At 38.5% G+C, this 21,151-nt stretch overlaps 1 protein-coding gene across 1 annotated transcript in view; it reads left to right on the top strand.

Moving 5' to 3' along the window:
* afg1lb (AFG1 like ATPase b) overlaps window positions 1-21,151 on the top strand; it is a 265,220-nt gene that overhangs the window by 182,409 nt on the left and 61,660 nt on the right. The window lies entirely within an intron of this gene.

The following is a 21,151-nucleotide window of genomic DNA, read 5'->3' as shown; positions in this document are numbered from 1 at the left end:
CATATTTCTTCCAGTTGTTCTCTCTTTTAATACTAGGTGTCTCTGGTTAGTAAAAATCCTTATATTCTTCGTACTAATAATGAGAACACCGAAGGTTGTTTTTGTGCTTGTTGCTAAAATATAAGCATTAGTTTATAAGTCCATTTGTTCAAAATTTGTTATATATTTAGTTCAACAATTAAAAACAAAATCAAAGACAAGCAGTAAAATTGTCATAACTACTACCAAGTAATAAGTAAAATTGCAAGTCATGCAGTTTGTAATTTAAGAAATAAACTATTTGCTTTAATTACAGATATACTGATGTCATTGCTGTGGTATATGCTGCCCCAGGCTTAGATTTTGCAGTATTCATTTCTAACTCTGATGTTTCATCTACAGTTGAATTTCTAGGGTCAGCAACTACCTCTGGCTGCACATTTCAAAGGGAGCCTAAAATGCGAAGCGAATTAAGAGAATTAGCAAACATTATGCATTATGATTATGCAGTGATACTTAGGTGTTCACTGGTGACACACGCTCCCCGTTGCTTTGGCCCTTTACCCACTCACACATGCTGCTCAGCCCTACCTCACTCCATTCATCTGGGGTCTGAAGCAACCAATATGCCACAAGATTCCTTGGCCCTCTGTGATCCAAAACAAGCCCAGCGTCCAAATCGGAGACTCGTCGGTGGCCTTGCATTCAAGCTGATGGACTCCAGCAGCGGGAAAACATAGTGCTCTCAAAATTCAATGTCTGTGCCCCCCACCCCCACCTACTACTCATGGGCTGCTTTACAGATTTGGATCTTGAGGTCACTTCAATATTTTTTATAAATTCTTTCTCATCTTTTCGTGTACTTATCTTCTTTTTCAATTATCCATGCATTTTCCAAGTCCACATTTCCTGTACATGATGATTTACTTATGGTATTATATTTTTGCAGAGCCTCTATAAGTAAGTGTTATACAATTTTTCAATGCTCCTCTCTTTCAGAAATTACACAGTATTACTCAGGAAAAGAAATAATTTTTATAATCATCCACCTAGCGCCTTGCTTGTCTTTCCTATTGGGGATTTACCTCAATCCACATTTCAGACACCAACCATTGTTTATTATTCTACTCTCTCTCTCTCTCTCTCTCTGTTTATCTTTCATTTTCCCCAAAGGTTGCATACACTCCAGTGATCTTTTATTCTAACTTACCTCTTGACTCTAAGCTCAACCTCCTTAATGAGGAGAGTGACCTTTTTGACCATCCTTTGTAAGCAATGACTAAGGTCAGATGTCCTCAAGAACCATTAATAATAAAATATATTTATTTCTTTGTAGTAGACACCTGATAAACACTACATGTTATGAAAAATGAAAGATACTTACCTTGTGCTGTTTGTAGTGATTTCCAAGAAAAATCATTAATCTCATATTTTAATGGAGAACGGAGATAACAAAATATCTGAGACAACAGACCACAATGGGTACTAACACTGAACAAAATTAAACAATATCAAAACATCTATGCAAAAAAAACCTTGGGTTCCTTGTATAGCATAATCCACTTTTTATGTATCCAGTGCACTCCAACTGTGTATTTTGGCAAAAATATTGTTATAAAACATATTGTGGATAATTTGCTTGTACAAAACGGGAGTGTGTTAAAACTGAATCAAACTTTTAAATTGAAAACACACTTCTCTCCTCATTTGATATTTGTTAAAGAACAAATGTAATACTTTCTAGATTTTTTTGGCAGTTTGTAAAACTACAGGGATGAATTGATCATCTCTTAGTTGAAACATCCCAGATATGCACAAATGTAAGGCATATTTTCCATCTGATAATGTGTTCACACACCTTTCCTAGACTATAAATCTATGGTTTCAAAATTCTCAGATCATGCCTTGCAATGTGGTAGCAGCATGAATGAGCAACTAGTTGGGTCTTCAGTTCAAAAGCTTGTTCATGATTCTGTGTGCTGAACTTTCATTTGCAAGGGTAGTTTCTGGAAATAGTTTATTTAACAGTAATTTTGCAAACATACACATGTTTGGGATGTATCAGAAAGTGCCTGGATGCTTGATAGTAGATCATGTTACCCAAGTAACTTTAGGTTTTTTATGGAGTTTCAGGAATTTTGTTTTCTCCATTCTTCCTAATAAACATGGAATTAAATGTTTTTTGTGCATAACTAAAAACAACATGAAGCTTTATTGTCAGGTAACATACAAGCTGGGAATTTCTGTTGGTGTATCATCTATAGATATTGAGTGAATCCAATTAGCAGCACAATATACAACACTATCTCAACGTTATATTCAGCAGTCGTGAATGATAATATAGTGCATTCCACAAAACCTCAAATATATATATAAAGTGGGTTTAGGTACGTTTTTGCTAGGTTAATTGTTGGCTATGAAAAAATGATTGGGTAAATGAACCATTCACATACTCTAATTATGAAAACTGACTGTCTCCCTGACTGAAACCTTTTCTTTCCCTGATTGATTCTTTTGGGTTTCTCCAAATTGTGCAAGGTCCAGCACACTCCTACCCATAACATTCAGAATATGATTATCTGTCATCTGTCATCTTTCCTTTGATTTGATTGTTCCTTTACCAGAAAATGCTCAATTTAGAACCAAAATTATAATATATTTAAATAATTAAAGCATTCTTTGATTTATTAAAATAGTAAGTACCTCTACCAGTAGTTAGAAACTAGATACATAAATAAACCATCAAACAGTACTAGGGATGGGTATCATTAGGATTTTATTGATACTGATACTGCTTATCGATACTAATACTTATTGATATTCTTATCGATACTACTCTCCATAATGTGGTTCAAAAAATAAAGACATGGCATGATGTGAAAAGATTCAACACAGTGCTTATGGCTTCTTTTGACTCATTGGAAAGCTCACTAATGATGTTTCTCTTCTCAGACTCATACCCAGCAGAAATTAGGGTGTTAGATAATGTGTCTCTTGAAGGGGGGTGGAAACTGGTTTAAGGGCTGTTGTCATCTCCCTACAGTTGAAAAAAATTAAAACTTTTTTACAACTGAGATAACTAATTTTGTTTGTTTTTTTTTTTGCATTGTTTATTATGGTTGTAAATTTACTTATCCCTGGTTGTCCAGACAGCTCAGTTCAAACTTAAGGTAACTACCTAGCCGTTTGTGATTTATGCAATGCCAGTGGTTCCAAAACTTGGTCCTGGGGAGCCCCTGTGGCTGCAGGATTTTGTTCCAACCAGATTCACAATAAGTGATAATAATTGAAAATAACTGATCTCATTTAGTTGGCTGGTCTTTTTTTTTCTTTTCTCTTATTCTGCATTCAGAAAAGCACAGCAGAATTATTTTTACATTACAGACATTTAGAAATATTTCTAATTTTTGCTATAGCTTAACTCTTTTTTTTGTTGTTTTCCTATTATTTTTCTTATATTCTGAGTAGTTTGCTCCCTTCATTGTATCCTAATAGTGACAATTAAAAAAGCAAAGCAGACACTCAGAGTCTACAACTGCTTTAGTTTCAGACCCACTAATTAGTCAATAATGGAAAGGCAGAATGGATATCAGGATGAACATAAAAAGTAAAAAACTTAACTTATAACTTATCCACTTATTTTTTTTTTAAATGTATTAATATACTTACTTTTGTAATTTCTTCATTGACCCCAAAACACAGAAACTGGGAAACTGAGTATGTTTCAACAACTGCTTTCTTAAAGCAGTAAAACACGCTGCACTGCTTTACGTTTGTATAATGTTGTACTTATAAGTGTTTCATGAGGTTACTAGTGTTACCTCCATTACATGCAATTACCTTTTTACATATATTGCATTTAGCTGCATTATCATTAGAGTTATTAAAGTGAGCCCACATTTTTGAATGCTTTACCCGCTCTGTCATGATGACTGGAGAGCATAGAATCTAAACATGCTGCTATGCAACTAAAACTTAATCACCTGACGCCTGTAGTGTCGTCATCATTAAGGAACAGTTAGGAATTTAAAAACGCCTCTCATATTAGAATGTATTAATGTTACAAAAATACTGATAGCGGCACCATTTTTCCAGGACTTTATTGATATTTTGGTACCAACCAGTCCGGAACTGGTACCAATTTAATACCGGTTTTCAATACCCATCCCTAAACAATACTAATAATGTGAAAGGGGCATTACATAATGCTTCTCCTTCCAAAATGTAATGTTAGTGGAAATCAACAAAGTTGATAGACTGAATGTATCAAAATTTACATGGACTAAGCGTATCAAAGTCTTTTATCGTTTTCTTTTTCTATACAGTTTGCTCCCTTTACTGTATCCAAATGATGAAGACTAGCAAGAAACGTCTTTAACAAGTTAGTGGTCAAATGAATATGGCAGGGAAATAATCACTCCCCACTAACATTTATTGCCATCAGCATTTAAATACAATTAAAGGAGAAAACTCAATATGAGTTTTTTTGAAAATTTTGGAAAAAAAATACAGATAATTTAGAATTTCTTTGAATTAGAGAATAAAGGAAAATAAAAATGAACAGCTCACTAAATGATGAGATCAGTTAAAAGTAAGAATGATGCACTGATTGGTAAACTGGTTAGGGAAAGACCTGCAACAACAGGGGTACCCCCGGACTAAAGTTAGGAACCACTGATATAATGTTTATAGACAATACTTCACACAATGACAATGAGTATATTTTATTTGGGGGTGACATCTGTTTATTATATGATGCTATACTTCCTGTCATAACAAAGCTCAAAAATGGATGCAGGCCTCAAAAAACAACCAAAAGCCAGACTTGCTCTCTTCTTAGGTCTAAGCCCACTGAGCAGGCCTCACCTGAGGCAGCCTTTGGGACCAAAAAATGGGTCTTAGACTTTTAAATATAAAAAAGTCTGAAATTGCCCAGAAAGGAGAAGAGGGAAATATATAAACCTTTTATCCAAGACAAACACAAAGTTCCCTTTTATTTGAATTTTATTAAGAATTCAAAAAGCACAAAAATTAAGGCAAGAATAAAAAGTAAAACCTAAAATTGAACTAATCCAAGAATCACTAATCCATAAAACAGTACCTTAAACCAGAGCCAAGGGTCAAAATTAGAGAATCTAAGAATCAAAAATCAAATAAAAAAAGCAGAAATCAAAGTCAAGAACACAATGCAGAAGCTTTAGTTTATATAATGCTATGGCTAGTACACCAGCTGCAAAGCTAGGTAGCCTTTTTAGGCTCCACATACATTAGACATGGCAAAGAAGAAAGAAAATTAATACAATCTTAACATAATACAACATTGAAAATAATAAATTAATATCACCATGTTAACCAAATAGTATACAATCAGATAAATGACAGAAAAAAACACTTTAGCGTGGAAAGAACGCTGACTAAACTTTGATAATGAAAATGTAATTGTAAAGGCCTATTCCTAGTGATATCTTAGACCTATCTAAATGAACACTGTTTTGAACATGCACAGATTTATTTTTAATTTTAAGTAATGTTTTCAGTTTTAATTATCTTCCCACCCAAGCTGATCTATCTGATCAAATATGGCCTGCATATTATGTCCTGTTTGGAATGCTTTTCCTGGCCTGTCATGGCCAGACTGTTAGTGTATTTTAAAAGGTGTTAACAGGAGATATTATGGAGATTTTATAGGGATACCTGTCCTGCAGTAGCTCTTCCATCCATTTATCTGCTTTTGGATTAGATTTATTCCAAAGACTAATGCTGAACACTTACTCATTCTGGTCAATTAATAGCTACCATCTAATCCAACATGCATATCTTGGTATGTGGGAGGAAACCCTAGATACATGGGAGAATGCACAGACCCCTTAGTACCTATTGCATGTTTTTATGTTGCTGTTTTATTTTCACTATTTTTACAGTTTATTTTTAAAGACTAAATATTATTGAAGCTACTATCTCCTATTTCCAAAAAGATCTTATCAGAAATTCAGTACACACTGAACATTATTGTGTGAAAGATCAATATCAGAAAAAAATGTACCATAGCTTCACAGGTGGCCAGTGGAATTACAGAATTTAAATGTATAAAAAAGAAACACGTCAAAATGAACTTTCAGAGTTACATCATATTTAAACAAGCATGCTGATAGTTGCTGGTTGAGTTCATTCATTTCTGTTGAATATTATTTTAAAATAAATATTTTATAATGCCTTATCTCTTGGGTAACAGTCACCTTATTCAGTTAAAACCTAACACAAATAAGATCCTTTCTTCTTGCTGAGAAACACATGAACTTTATATTCAAGAAGTGCGTGCCTTAAGAGGTTCAATAGTTTATATACAATATTAAGTGGACCTCGAAAGTCTATAAACCTTTACTTAAATTTTAGTTGATCTAAAGCTTGACGTCAAGATCATATATATTTAAGCTTTTTCACAGTAGGTAATATTTTGTAATAAAACAATATCAGTACAATTACATGAAACTTCAGTGGATAATTTTTAGAGAAAGTATTTCATATTTGAAACATTTCAAAATCTTACTAAATAAGTGTAGACACCCTTTACCTAATACTTTGTGGAAGTATCATTGTGTTGGTAAGTCTGATTGAACTGGTCACCCAACATCAGCTGGATTTTGTAATTTTTTTTATTCTTAGTTGCAAGCTTTCAAAAAAGGATACGTAGACTTTGTTGAATTATGATATGTGTGTGTAGGAAAACATTCTAAGATAATCCCATATATTGGCCACAATTTCAGCATGTTCTTCAAATGGACCCAATCACATTGTGTTAAATACTGACCATTGCAAAGGCATGGGTGAACCAGTATATTACCTGAAGTAATTCTTGTAGACTCTCTAGGAATGTTAAATTCTCTTGGCACAGTTAAAAAAAAAACATTTACAGGTATTGTTTATACATTACCTGAATGACATCAGACATTTTAAAGAATCTGGGCTCATACCTGATGCCAATATCTAGTAGTTGCATAACTTAATAAAGGAGCAGTGCCACTGTATCCTTGATTCTTAGTGAATATAAACAAAAAGCTATTTCATAACTTTAAGCTGTCAATGTTTGTTGACAGACTAAAAATGTTGCATACTTAGTAAATCCATAAAGTGCACTTCATAGCAGGGTATATACAGTAATTTATATGTGTAATATAAAATAAACGTTTTTAGTTCCTGATTTCTCTATGAGATGGCAGGTCTTTCTCTAGTCTTGCAAGGCCAGATGTAATTCTCAAAAGTGAATACATGTCCAGGGACAATCCATTAAAGAATGTGTAGTGAATAGTGGCAAAATCTTGTGCTGCAAAGGCTACACCCATCCCCAATTTCTCCATTCTGTGCATTTTAAACCGAGCAAAAGATTCAGGAGCACAGTAGCAAAACATAACTGAAGTTTAATAATTAATTTGCACTTTGTATTCAGCACTGCAACAGTAGTGACAGGCACACACACAAACATAGACCACTGCAGCTACAGGGCTCCACACGTTTGAGAACTTCCCCTGTCTGCTACTGCATCTTTTTGTCATTTTAACTATTGCATCACTATATGACATAACAGCAAATAGAGTTTAGATAAGCATTCTGGTCTATGTATATACTAGATGTTAAAACACTGCAGCTATATTCAGGCATAGTATGTTTGGATTTCCAATTAGAAAATAATATTAATTTCCATTAGTCATTTGTTTAGACATGTAGTCTGAAGGTGGATGTTGTACATCCTCATTTGTGAATCTACTGGTGGTGTTAGGCAGATTTGTTGATTTTGGTTGTTTTGAGTACTGAAATCTACATCTCTTATGGCTTTTTTATATCAGCTCTCTTAACAGCAGTCAGTTTGACAAGGTGTGACACACCATTTATTTCAAATGTATATTTTGAAGGTCGTATTTTCTCAGATATAGCTGCCAGTTCTTTTAAGCTAACATCGGCTCCTACACAATTGCCATAATGCTGAACAATACTACACCTGCAGCAGCATATAATTCATGTTTAGCATTTGACTGCATCAAAGGATGAATGGTAATGTATAATCTGATGCAAAAGTAAGGTTTTTGCTTTGTATCAGATTATGTTTATATTTTAAAACAGGTTACGTCTATTTTTAAAATGTACAATGTGATCTCTGCATACGCGACACACAAGTTTATGTATAATAGAGTTTTTTAGGAGACTTTTCAACTGTAGATGGTTCATTGTAAACAGAAGCTTGCTGTCTGTCTGTACAGGTTAACAAGTGTACCTCTGATCTTTGGAGTTCAAAATCACCACCCCTAATTTGAGCGACGCCTTCATGAGGCATTGGATCAGTATAGAAATGTGACACTTGGTGAACTGTCTAATTGTTCCCATCCAGTTTTAAGCAAAATTCTCTCATTGTTGTTTCCAGATGTATGTTATACATATAGCTTCAGCGAGGTTATTCCTCATCTAATTTAACAAAGTGTTTTGCCAGTTTTTTACTATGTATATTTAATCACTTTAGGTGATTTCATGGTTGTAAATGCAGTCATGCACCGATTTATGGCCAACTGAGTTGAGGTCATTCGTACTTATGGCCGAGAGCCATAGGAGAACAATAGGATAATAATGTTCTAAAAATTGGCAAAACCAGCTGCTACAGGCTGCAAAGGCCATATGCCTTTTTATCATGTTCTTGTCGCAGTGCTGCCAGCAATAATTTGATACACTCTGTATAGCAGCAGTGAGAGAAGTGGTGGTGGAGCTGCAGAGGTAGCAGCCTCAGTTGTTCTCCTTCCAATAAGTACAAAAAATATATATATATATATATATATATATACAGTGCATCTGGAAAGTATTCACAACGCATCACTTTTTCCACATTTTCTTATGTTACAGCTTTATTCCAAAATAGATTAAATTCATTTTTTTTCCTCAGAATTCTACACACAACACCCCATAATCACAACATGAAAAAAGTTTCCTTGAGGTTTTTGCAAATTTATTAAAAATAAAAAAACTGAGAAATCCCATGTACATAAGTATTCACAGCCTTTGTTCAATACTTTGTCGATGCACCTTTGGCAGCAATTACAGCCTCAAGTCTTTTTGAATATGATGCCACAAGCTTGGCACACCTATCCTTGACCAGTTTCGCCCATTCCTCTTTGCAGCACCTCTCAATCTCCATCAGGTTGGATGGGAAGCGTCAGTGCACAGCCATTTTAAGATCTCTCCAGAGATGTTCAATCGGATTCAAGTCTGGGCTCTGGCTGGGCCACTCAAGGACATTCACAGAGTTGTCCTGAAGCCACTCCTTTGATATCTTGGCTGTGTGCTTAGGGTTGTTGTCCTGCTGAAAGATGAACCGTCGCCCCGGTCTGAGGTCAAGAGCGCTCTGGAGCAGATTTTCATCCAGGATCTCTCTGTACATTGCTGCAGTCATCTTTCCCTTTATCCTGACTAGTCTCCCAGTCCCTGCCACTGAAAAACATCCCCCAGCATGATGCTGCCACCACCATGCTTCACTGTAGGGATGGTATTGGCCTGGGGATGAGTGGTGCCTGGTTTCCTCCAAATGTGACACCTGGCATTCACACCAAAGAGTTCAATCTTTGTCTCATCAGACCACAGAATTTTCTTTCTCATGGTCGGAGAGTTCTTCAGGTGCCTTTTGGCAAACTCCAGGTGGGCTGCCATGTGCCTTTTACTAAGGAGTAGCTTCCGTCTGGCCACTCTACCATACAGGCCTGATTGGTGGATTGCTGCAGAGATGGTTGTCCTTCTGGAAGGTTCTCCTCTCTCCACAGAGGACCTCTGGAGCTCTGACAGAGTGACCATCGGGTTCTTGGTCACCTCCTTGACTAAGGCCCTTCTCCCCCGATCACTCTGTTTAGATGGCCGGCCAGCTCTAGGAAGAGTCCTGGTGGTTTCGAACTTCTTCCACTTACGGATGATGGAGGCCACTTTGCTCATTGGGACCTTCAAAGCAGCAGAAATTTTTCTGTAACCTTCCCCAGATTTGTGTCTCGAGACAATCCTGTCTCGGAGGTCTACAGACAATTCCTTTGACTTCATGCTTGGTTTGTGGTCTGACATGAATTGTCAACAATGGGACCTTATATAGACAGGTGTGTGCCTTTCCAAATCATGTCCAATCAACTGAATTTACCACAGGTGGACTCCAATTAAGCTGCAGAAACATCTCAAGGATGATCAGGGGAAACAGGATGCACCTGAGCTCAATTTTGAGCTTCATGGCAAAGGCTGTGAATACTTATGTACATGTGATTTCTCAGTTTTTTTTATTTTTAATAAATTTGCAAAAATCTCATTATGGGGGTTGTGTGTAGAATTCTGAGGAAAATAATGAATTTAATCCATTTTGGAATAAGGCTGTAACATAACAAAATGTGGAAAAAGTGATGCGCTGTGAATACTTTCCGGATGCACTGTATATACATATATATATTGTTGTGCACACAGAGTTCCAGTCTTTGTGGCACTGATTGGCCATTCCATGCAGCATTTTTTTGATGTCGCACTTCATGCAGATGGCACATCTTTTTTGTTCACAATCTGTGCAAATGGTGCCATATAATAAAAAGAAGGGATTTGTAAATAGTAATAAATCATTAGCTATACCTATTATTATTATTTCATTGAGTCTCATATATTTTCTGACTCTTGAAAGGGCCCTTTAAAGTTTTCAACGGTGCTGCTCCAGGTGGCTAATTCTTCTGCATCTGGCCCGCACTGCCTTTTCATACAAGGACACAACACAGGACTCGAAGATCAGTTTGTGCTACTCTGTACTGGCAGTTAAAGTAAGTGGACCAGAGACCCACACCAGACCCAAAGATCCTGAATTGCAATGATCTGTACATTTTGTGTAAAACATAAGGCTAAATGACAAGCTCCCAAACGAGCTCTAAGTCCGTGCATTAAAGTACATTTAAACCCTTCCTCATATTTGTCTGAAAATGTCCTACTAAAGCATTGACTTTCTTGTTTATTTTTTGTGAAGGGAATAGCTACTGTATATACTGTATTTAATATACAGCTTTGTGAGAGTCACTTTTAAGGAAAATGTATTGACTTTTTGAGTTGACCAATGTAATCATTATTTTGCGATTAGTTCAGCAAAAAATATATTTTAGTATTTATAAGATAATTTTATTTTTTTAATAATAAAGGTATATTTATAGTGTTTAAAAGTGTTTAAGTTTAAAAAGTGATTAATAAATGAAGTAACCTTATGCTGCTTAGTAATTTTCTGTTATAAAAAATATGACACATTTTTTTCCAACAGATTAACCATCCATTATCCAACCCACTATATCCTAACTACAGGGTCACGGGGGCGCAAGGCAGGAAACAAACCCTGGGCAGGGCTCACACACACACCAAGCACAATTTAGAATCACCAATACACCTAACCTGCATGTCTTTGGACTGTGGGAGGAAACCGGAGCACCCAGAGGAAACCCACGCGGACACGGGGAAAACATGCAAACTCCACACAGGGAGGACCTGGGAAGCGAAGCAGGGTCTCCTAACTGCGAGGCAGCAGCGCTATCCACTGCGCCACCGTGCCGCCACAACAGATTAACATACTCTTATAATAATAGCTGGATTATTTTTAATTAACCGGTGTATGAATAATTCTGACTAATGTGTTTTTATGCATTTGTAAAAATCCATATCAATTCATATTGAGATAACCTCAAACAGGATGAAAAAAATGTATCTTTAACGTACCTGATAGTCTGTCAAAACCCTGATCAAACCCAGAGCAGATCAAATCTAACTGACTAATCTATAATTTACAAAGACAGAGATGGTAACAACTTTAGTTTATTCCTTTCATCATGTACAGGTTTGTCTGTTTTTCTGGTAATATTTGTAATATTATGATTAATATTAAGATAGTCAATTAATATTATTTATATTTATCTGATTTATATATATCAGAGATATTTAAGGAATGTTAAAATTGTTTCTTATTTAAGCAATAGTTCATAAAACAATGCAATGTTACATAGTATTTAGCAAAATGTGGCACATCAAATAAAGTAAGAGGTGAGTAGGTGGCAACTGATTTATGAAAATAAGGAATAAGAGAAAACAAGTCAGCTTTTCTTATCCCTTAATTGCATGGAAGCAGGTTGTATGGTGATGGTACAAATTTAAAATGTCTTTGTACTGTATAGCTTTAGCCTCACCCCCATATCCATTATCTATACCAGCTTTTTACAGCTGAAGTTCACTGATATTCAAAATCATTTCCTAGAAACAAAGACTTCAAGGCAGAAACCAGCCTAGCACATAGATGCCAGCCCATCACAGGGAATAGTTGCATATATATATATTGTAAGGCTGCATTACCACATTGTTCAATATTAAACATTTTTTTCCATATCTTTCAACACAGTGGTCTGCAGTCCTTAACTGTGTAGAAAGTATTTCATTTGTTAATACAGCATGCAGTGTTAGTGCTAGGAGCATCTCATTAATAGCAGTCACCTTTTGTACAACTTTTTATATTTTTGTTTGAGATGTTGCACCATTAGGCCTCCCATACTCCATCAGAGTAGTTTTTTCTGATTCAGATCCAAGGCATTGGTAGTACTTTAATTCTCTAAATCCTTTTATAAAAAACAACAACTTCACGCTAACTCGTTGATGGTACATTTTGCCAGTATCTTAACTAATCACAGTGTCATTGATCTAAAAGCATCTACAGAGTCAGAGTACTTGGTATATTACTTTCAATGAAGGGCCCTTAGCCTCTCTCCTCTTAGAATATCTAATGCACACAGACAAAAGGTACCCAAAGGTACACATAAGGAAAATTCACATGGCCTAAAAATAATTCTAGAATTAAGATGGTGGTGATTAATGAACATGCATTACCCCTTCCATTATTTGCAGTTCTTTGAGCATGTTTCTTAACCACAGGGGTGGGTGAGAGAGAGAGAGAGAGAGAGAAATTAAATGTCTTATCAGTGAGAGAGGGAAAAAAGAATTATAAGGAACCATTAGGTTATAACTTTAACGACCTACATGGAATTTTTATAATTCTGCAATAAAAGAGATCAGATGCACAATCAGTTAAACTCATTACTTATTGTACAAATGTATTGCATATAGGATACCTTAATAGCATGTAATAGCGTCACATTTTTTATAATGAAATATTAGAAGAGATTTTTCATTTTTTCAGTTTATCATAATGGTTTAAATGGCTACACTTATTTCTATGTAAAGTGGTTTGAGTGTCTAGAAAAGCTCTCTATCTGTTTGTCTGGCTGTCTATCTGTCATACATCTAATGGTTTTGCAGGTATAATAATGTTAACTGCTCAGATAAGTTTAGACAGAGCAGAACACCACCTTTATGTGTGGCACCCTAATTTAACACCACTTAAGGCCAAAACCAATGCTTTTTCCCACTAACAGAATCAGTATTTACTACTGTTCCAGCTTCTATATGTTAATGTTAAATTTGGAAATGTTAATTTATTGAGGAGACACATCAAGTCAACAACCCTTGGCAATACTTATAAAAGAAAATTTAGCATCTTTAATAAAATATACACAGCAAGGCATCAATTTAAAACTATATTTTAAAAAAGGAGAACTAAAGAAATGCTCAATTGTGTGGTTTGAGCAGGAAAAAATAGTTTATTGCTATCTATAATGGAAACATAAATAAGGATTATCTTTTTTTTCATATACTTAAATTACATAGTAATATGTTTACTGTTTTCATGTGTTTAACACTGGTAATAAAATTACATTTTTAGGATGAGAACTATCGGGTGGGCGGTAGAACGGCAGGGCTCGATTACGACCTTTAGAGGCTGTAAGCACTTAAAAGATTTTGCTGCCCTATACAGTATATATCTAATTCAAAATATAAACAATAATAAACTGTAAAGTAAAATGTTATGTTTCAAAATTAAACATAGCTTACAGTAATAATGTTTATTTTGTATACTTCACCTTTATTTATATTTGAAAAGTTTTCTCTTATTTTTTGTAATTTCAAAAAGCTAATCTTACGTAACATATCTGCTTCTACAGTTAGTAGAGATCAGGCATCCAGCCTGCCTTGTTGCATAGTTGTTCTGGCTGGATTTTTCAAATACTTCAACTGAGGAAATGAACACTCTGCTGAGAAATTTGTGACCATTAATGTTAAAAATATATGAAAGCAAATGTCTACATTTGGAAAGGCACACTCAGTATTGTCTTCTACTATTATTTTATAAAGTTCACCTTGACTGAATTGTGTTTTACATTTTTTGTTGCACTGAATTTATTATTTACAGTTATTTCGTGCTGCCAACAGAAAATACATTTGTGATGTGATTTAATGTGTGCATGCGGATACCTTCCACAGTCTAATAACAATAATAAGGTAGCCCTACATTAATCATTAGACAAAACAAGGACATTCTAAGGACACCAAGGGAAAGGGGCATCACAGAATTTGTCTAAAGTAGGAGAATACTAACTAAGTAATTTTATAAATAGATAAATAAGTATTATTTATACATCTTTTTAATCTATGCTGTATATCGTCAATGTTAGAAAGCAATGGAATAGAAGATGTTTTGTTGGTTACAAATAAGGATGATTTTTCATTAGAATATCCCTTTTAAAAAATTGTCCACCAGCATCGATTTCTGTAGAAAGAGAACTTTGAAAATTGGAAAAGTATGCTCTCAATATTACTTAATTATAGTAGTGAGAATTTTACTTCATGTTTACAAAGCTTTTTGAAAGTTTAGTCTGGCTTCTTTATTTTTGTTTAAGAATTGGAAGGGTAGTTCTTTGAATACATATTTTTATTGTCAGTCTTGTTTCATTTTTTACTGTATAATCTATACAGTACGGCTATATTCCAAGAATATGTGTCTTAAAAGGCATATTCAATATATGTTTGTTTATTTCTTGTTCAGTTCTTCTTTTTTATTATTTTGCACAGTACTGGTATTTTGGAATTACCTCCATTGATTAAAATGGTCCTTATGAAAAGAAACGTCACAGTAGAACTAGCCACTGCTCACCTATGTAATTGGGCCAACAGAAGCACCTAACTAGATTCAATCAGAAAGTACACGCACGTAAACATGATAGTTTTTAATTATATCCATCCATCCATTTTCCAACCTGCTGAATCCGAACACAGGGTCACGGGGGTCTTCTGGAGCCAATCCCAGCCAACACAGGGCACAAGGCAGGAACCAACCCTGGGCAGGGTGCCAACCCACCGCAGGACACACACAAACACACCCACACACCAAGCACACACTAGGGCCAATTTAGAATCGCCAATCCACCTAACCTGCATGTCTTTGGACTGTGGGAGGAAACCGGAGCGCCCGGAGGAAACCCACGCAGACACGGGGAGAACATGCAAACTCCACGCAGGGAGGACCCGGGAAGCGAACCCAGGTCCCCAGGTCTCACAACTGCGAGGCAGCAGCGCTACCCACTGCGCCACCGTGCTGCCGTTTTTAATTATATAAAGATGTAAATCTTGGGAATACTGCCCACCCCCAAGAACTATTAACTAATACCGGTAAGTAAATTGGCAAAAACAACAAAAAAAACAGCAATAATTATATTATTGGTCAATACCTGACTTTGCATTGATTGGCCAGGTTCAGCCCTCACTTTCTATGCTTTTCACTATCCCTAGGGGTGAGGTTTATTTCTCTTATCTGTAACGTTATTGCTATGCATGGCAGCAAGTGATCAGGGAATACAAATACAGGACTAAAATATTTTAGCCATTAAAAAGATTTATTTTTTCAGTTACTCCAACAATATCATACAGTGGTGTGAAAAACTATTTGCCCCCTTCCTGATTTCTTATTCTTTTGCATGTTTGTCACACAAAATGTTTCTGATCATCAAACACATTTAACCATTAGTCAAATATAACACAAGTAAACACAAAATGCAGTTTGTAAATGGTGGTTTTTATTATTTAGGGAGAAAAAAAATCCAAACCTACATGGCCCTGTGTGAAAAAGTAATTGCCCCCTGAACCTAATAACTGGTTGGGCCACCCTTAGCAGCAATAACTGCAATCAAGCGTTTGCGATAACTTGCAATGAGTCTTTTACAGCGCTCTGGAGGAATTTTGGCCCACTCATCTTTGCAAAATTGTTGTAATTCAGCTTTATTTGAGGGTTTTCTAGCATGAACCGCCTTTTTAAGGTCATGCCATAGCATCTCAATTGGATTCAGGTCAGGACTTTGACTAGGCCACTCCAAAGTCTTCATTTTGTTTTTCTTCAACCATTCAGAGGTGGATTTGCTGGTGTGTTTTGGGTCATTGTCCTGTTGCAGCACCCAAGATCGCTTCAGCTTGAGTTGACGAACAGATGGCCGGACATTCTCCTTCAGGATTTTTTGGTAGACAGTAGAATTCATGGTTCCATCTATCACAGCAAGCCTTCCAGGTCCTGAAGCAGCAAAACAACCCCAGACCATCACACTACCACCACCATATTTTACTGTTGGTATGATGTTCTTTTTCTGAAATGCTGTGTTCCTTTTACGTCAGATGTAACGGGACATTTGCCTTCCAAAAAGTTCAACTTTTGACTCATCAGTCCACAAGGTATTTTCCCAAAAGTCTTGGCAATCATTGAGATGTTTCTTAGCAAAATTGAGACGAGCCCTAATGTTCTTTTTGCTTAACAGTGGTTTGCGTCTTGGAAATCTGCCATGCAGGCCGTTTTTGCCCAGTCTCTTTCTTATGGTGGAGTCGTGAACACTGACCTTAATTGAGGCAAGTGAGGCCTGCAGTTCTTTAGACGTTGTCCTGGGGTCTTTTGTGACCTCTCGGATGAGTCGTCTCTGCGCTCTTGGGGTAATTTTGGTCGGCCGGCCACTCCTGGGAAGGTTCACCACTGTTCCATGTTTTTGCCATTTGTGGTTAATGGCTCTCACTGTGGTTCGCTGGAGTCCCAAAGCTTTAGAAATGGCTTTATAACCTTTACCAGACTGATAGATCTCAATTACTTCTGTTCTCATTTGTTCCTGAATTTCTTTGGATCTTGGCATGATGTCTAGCTTTTGAGGTGCTTTTGGTCTACTTCTCTGTGTCAGGCAGCTCCTATTTAAGTGATTTCTTGATTGAAACAGGTGTGGCAGTAATCAGGCCTGGGGGTGGCTACGGAAATTGAACTCAGGTGTGATACACCACAGTTAGGTTATTTTTTAACAAGGGGGCAATTACTTTTTCACACAGGGCCATGTAGGTTTGGATTTTTTTTCTCCCTAAATAATAAAAACCATCATTTAAAAACTGCATTTTGTGTTTACTTGTGTTATATTTGACTAATGGTTAAATGTGTTTGATGATCAGAAACATTTTGTGTGACAAACATGCAAAAGAATAAGAAATCAGGAAGGGGGCAAATAGTTTTTCACACCACTGTATATGTTATAATATGGCTCTTGTATTTTGTTAATAATATTGTATGTGTTTACCAATTAATACTGGAATTTAGGTACATTTTTTACTACATTTTTATTAATAGAATGTGTCTGTTTTTTTCCCCAGATCTAGTCTAAATAATATATTCACACATGTATGTTAAGAGGCGTGTCCCCAGAATATTTGTGTTACATTTTGGGAGTGTGTATGTCCATTAAATTTCTTAAGACTGTCTTCTACTAATGGTAGAACATTGCAGGGTTTAATTTTAGCCAAGAGTTTATATTCATGTTATGGATATTGTTCTGAAAGGCTTATTTCAAGTTCTTATGGCTTGTTGCCCTGGTTAATAGCTGTAGTTGTTGACTAGTGGGAATTGCACCCATGTGGTAATCTGCACTAAGAATGGGAGTCAGATCAGTAACTTTCCTGGTCTTATCTCCTTGGGTTCAGATTAGCTTAAGATGCCTTTTGCTTTATGCAGCACACAACTTATGTTCATAAGTTCTAGTGCACCATCTGTTTTTTCTGTCACATTCTTAGTGTTCTAAGACACAGCCGCCACTCTCTCTCATACTGTCCTTCTCTATACTTCAATAATTATTCATCTTTCTTCCCACCAGTCCACCTTTTCATATTGCACCTAGCTTTGGTTTCTTGTAGGTTTGTTGGTGCAGTGCTAGGGGAAGCAATTTTAAGGGATACTATAATTCAGTATCATGAGACACAGGTCACAAAACCATAATATTATACGGCCATAATAAAATACGCCCATTTTTCAAGCAAAGACAGTTGTCAAATATTGATCATTTTATTGCATGTGACTAGTACTATTTTTCCCTTCATTAATTTTAATTTAATAAGGCTGTTTTCTGTTTTTGAAGCTGGGATGCTTACAATGATACCAGAAAGCATATTACAATTTGCCTGAACCATTACATGTAAATAGAGCATCAGCTATGAGAATAACTGAGACTGTGACAGCATGCCACCAACATCCAGCTCAGTAGTGTGTGGAGATATACTTCGAATGACTACAAAGATGATCTAGTATTAGCACTAGTTGCATGTATCTGAAAATCTTCCTAGACTGGTTCCTTGTAACTGTGAAGCTTCATCTTCATTGTGGTTCATAAGACAAAAAAAGGGTATTAAATTACTCTTTTAATATGCATGATTTTTTGTAAACCATGGAGGATGGCTGTATTCTACTATATTGATTTTTACCCCTCACCTCTCTGCAGTTTAATACTATTTTCTGTTCCATTCATTTTGGTACTAATATATAGTGTCCCAGACGGCTGGGGACCTTACTCAGCCGGAACGCCTGGACGGTCCCCGAGATGGACGATACCTCCCCTGGGCCACGAGAGAGCAGTCGCCCGGGTCTGCTTGTGGGACACTGGACCGGAGCTGGGACGCTCATCCCTACCAGAGGACGTGGCCACCGCCAGGGGGCACCTGGACAGTTATGAAATCCTGGATGGCAGCACTTCCGCCACACCAGGAAGTGCTGCCGGAAGAAATCCCAGGGGCACCCGGAGTGCTTCCAGGTACTCTCTTGACACTTCCGCCACACCAGGAACTGTCATCAGGGGGAGCACCTGGAGCTCATCTGGGTCAGTATAAAAGGGGCCGCCTCCCTCCAGTAGACGAGCCGGAGTTGGGAGGAAGGAGACGGAGCTTCTGAGGAGGGGAGTGGATGTAAAAAGAGAAACAAAAAGAGAAAGAAGAAAGAGTTGGTGGAGGAAGGCATTGTGGTGCTGAAAGAAAAATAAAGAAGTGTGTTTTGGACATTCTGGTGTCTGTCTGTCTGTGTCCGGGGGTATGTTTTCCACAATGGCGCCCAACATGGGGCCCTCCTCCTGCTAAAAGGTGGGGACCCCGTTTTTAAAAAAAATAAAATAAACAAGTTTGTGGAGGCAGCCCGCACAGCAGACGAAGGCGCACTTCTACCACGGCATGCATTCCTGGGCCAACACCTCGAGAAAACGCTCGCCGAGGACCACGCCTAACGGATGCTCAGCACAATGGGGAAGAAGAAGGGCAAACGCTCCCTGAAGGTAGCGACGCCTGTTCCCAGCGTCGTCTTTGCGGACGCATGGGTCGGCGGGGCAGCAGAAGAGGCCACCCAGCCGCAACATGCACAAGAAGATGGGATCCGGGAGGTAAGTCTCGCGTATGAAGGCGATACACTTGGCGGGGTTTACCCTGCTGTCCCCTGGTCTTGCTTTTTAGCAGGGGATTGCCCGAATCCGCATCTGTGGCCAAAGCACGCCGACCCATGGAGTGATGGCGAGACGGCGACGGGAGATGAAGAGGAGCTGCTGCTGACTGCAGAAGGGCTGTGGAGCGGAAGCTACCCGGTAGACTCTTCCCCGACCGAGTCCGCTCATAGGGTGGAGGGAGCATTGGAGGACCGGAAGTCCCTCCCAGAGACAAGCACAGGATTGGACAGAGTGTGTTGTGTACCCGCCGGTGAGTGGTTGAGGGCGGGACTAACGAATGTCAATCCTGGGATGGTCGAAGACCCAACTGAGCAAGCGCAGGAGCTCCATGGCTCACAGCCGGATGGGAAAACCGAACGAACTGTAAGTTCCGCACTGGCTGATGTTTTTATGTTGCTGCCGGCTGTATGAGAGCCGGAGGAAGCCCTTCGGCCCGTACAGTCGCTGTTTCAGGTCCTGCGCTTGATGCGAGAGGTGATTGACGGGCTGGAGAAGAAAATTCTCCAGCCAGAGCGTTGATACAGTGCAGGTGAGTACTACCGGCACCGTAAAGGAAAGGGGAAGCCCCAGCGAAGGGAGCCGAGACATGGGTGACCGGACTCGAGTAGCGGGGTGTCCGACAGCAGATCAGGGGATGAGTACTGAGCAAGCAGCGGGAGAAGAGAGGGGGGGGGGACGGTGCCGGCTTGTATGTGTTGGCACCCAAACCGCCCCGCTCCAAGAAGCTGCAGTGCTTGGAACCCGATCAAGAGGAGTGCAAACAGCATGGCGTCCCTCTTTATTCCATAAGAGGATCCAGGCTGTTGCAGCACCCCAGAGTAATGGGAGGCCCCAAAGAAAGAAGGGGGGTCTCCCGACAGAAGGAAACGGGAGCCAGAGAGCACACGTATGGTGAGAGAGCTCTCTCCACGCCGATGGAGAGCAGCCCCAAACCTGGCTGAGGAGACACAGGCACGGGCGTTCCTGTCTTGTTTTCAGGTCCAGAGGGCACCGGAAAGGCAGGGGGTCCGCCGATGTTACAAGTGCCATGGGACCGGTCATCTGTGGAGACGTTGTCCGTACGCCATGACAGAAGACGCCATTAGGCGGCATCGGGACGCCGTCTCCGCCCCTTATGTATGTTATTTTGCAGGACCGGACCATGGACGATGGTATGCCGGCACCCCGCCATGGGAAACACCTAGCCCTCGCGGGACGGGCTGCTTTGCTGTTCGGGCTTCAGCTAGTGGTGGGGCAGTGTCCCAGACGGCTGGGGACCCTACCCAGCTGGGACGCCTGGACGGTCCCCGAGATGGACGATACCTCCCCTGGGCCAAGAGATGGCAGCCACCCGGGTCTGCTTGTGGGCCACTGGACCAGAGCTGGGACGCTCATCCCTACCGGAGGACATGACCACCGGCAGGGGGCGCCCGGATGGTTATGAAATCCTGGATGGCAGCACTACATGAAGTGTATCAGATTCTAGAACAAATTAATTTCCCTTTTCTGTTTTCTGC

This window comes from Erpetoichthys calabaricus, chromosome 3 (assembly GCF_900747795.2).
Source record: "Erpetoichthys calabaricus chromosome 3, fErpCal1.3, whole genome shotgun sequence".
NCBI classification, from domain to species: Eukaryota; Metazoa; Chordata; class Cladistia; order Polypteriformes; family Polypteridae; genus Erpetoichthys; species Erpetoichthys calabaricus.
The sequence above is the reverse complement of the archived record's forward strand: the minus strand, read 5'-3'. Positions and strand labels throughout refer to the sequence as shown.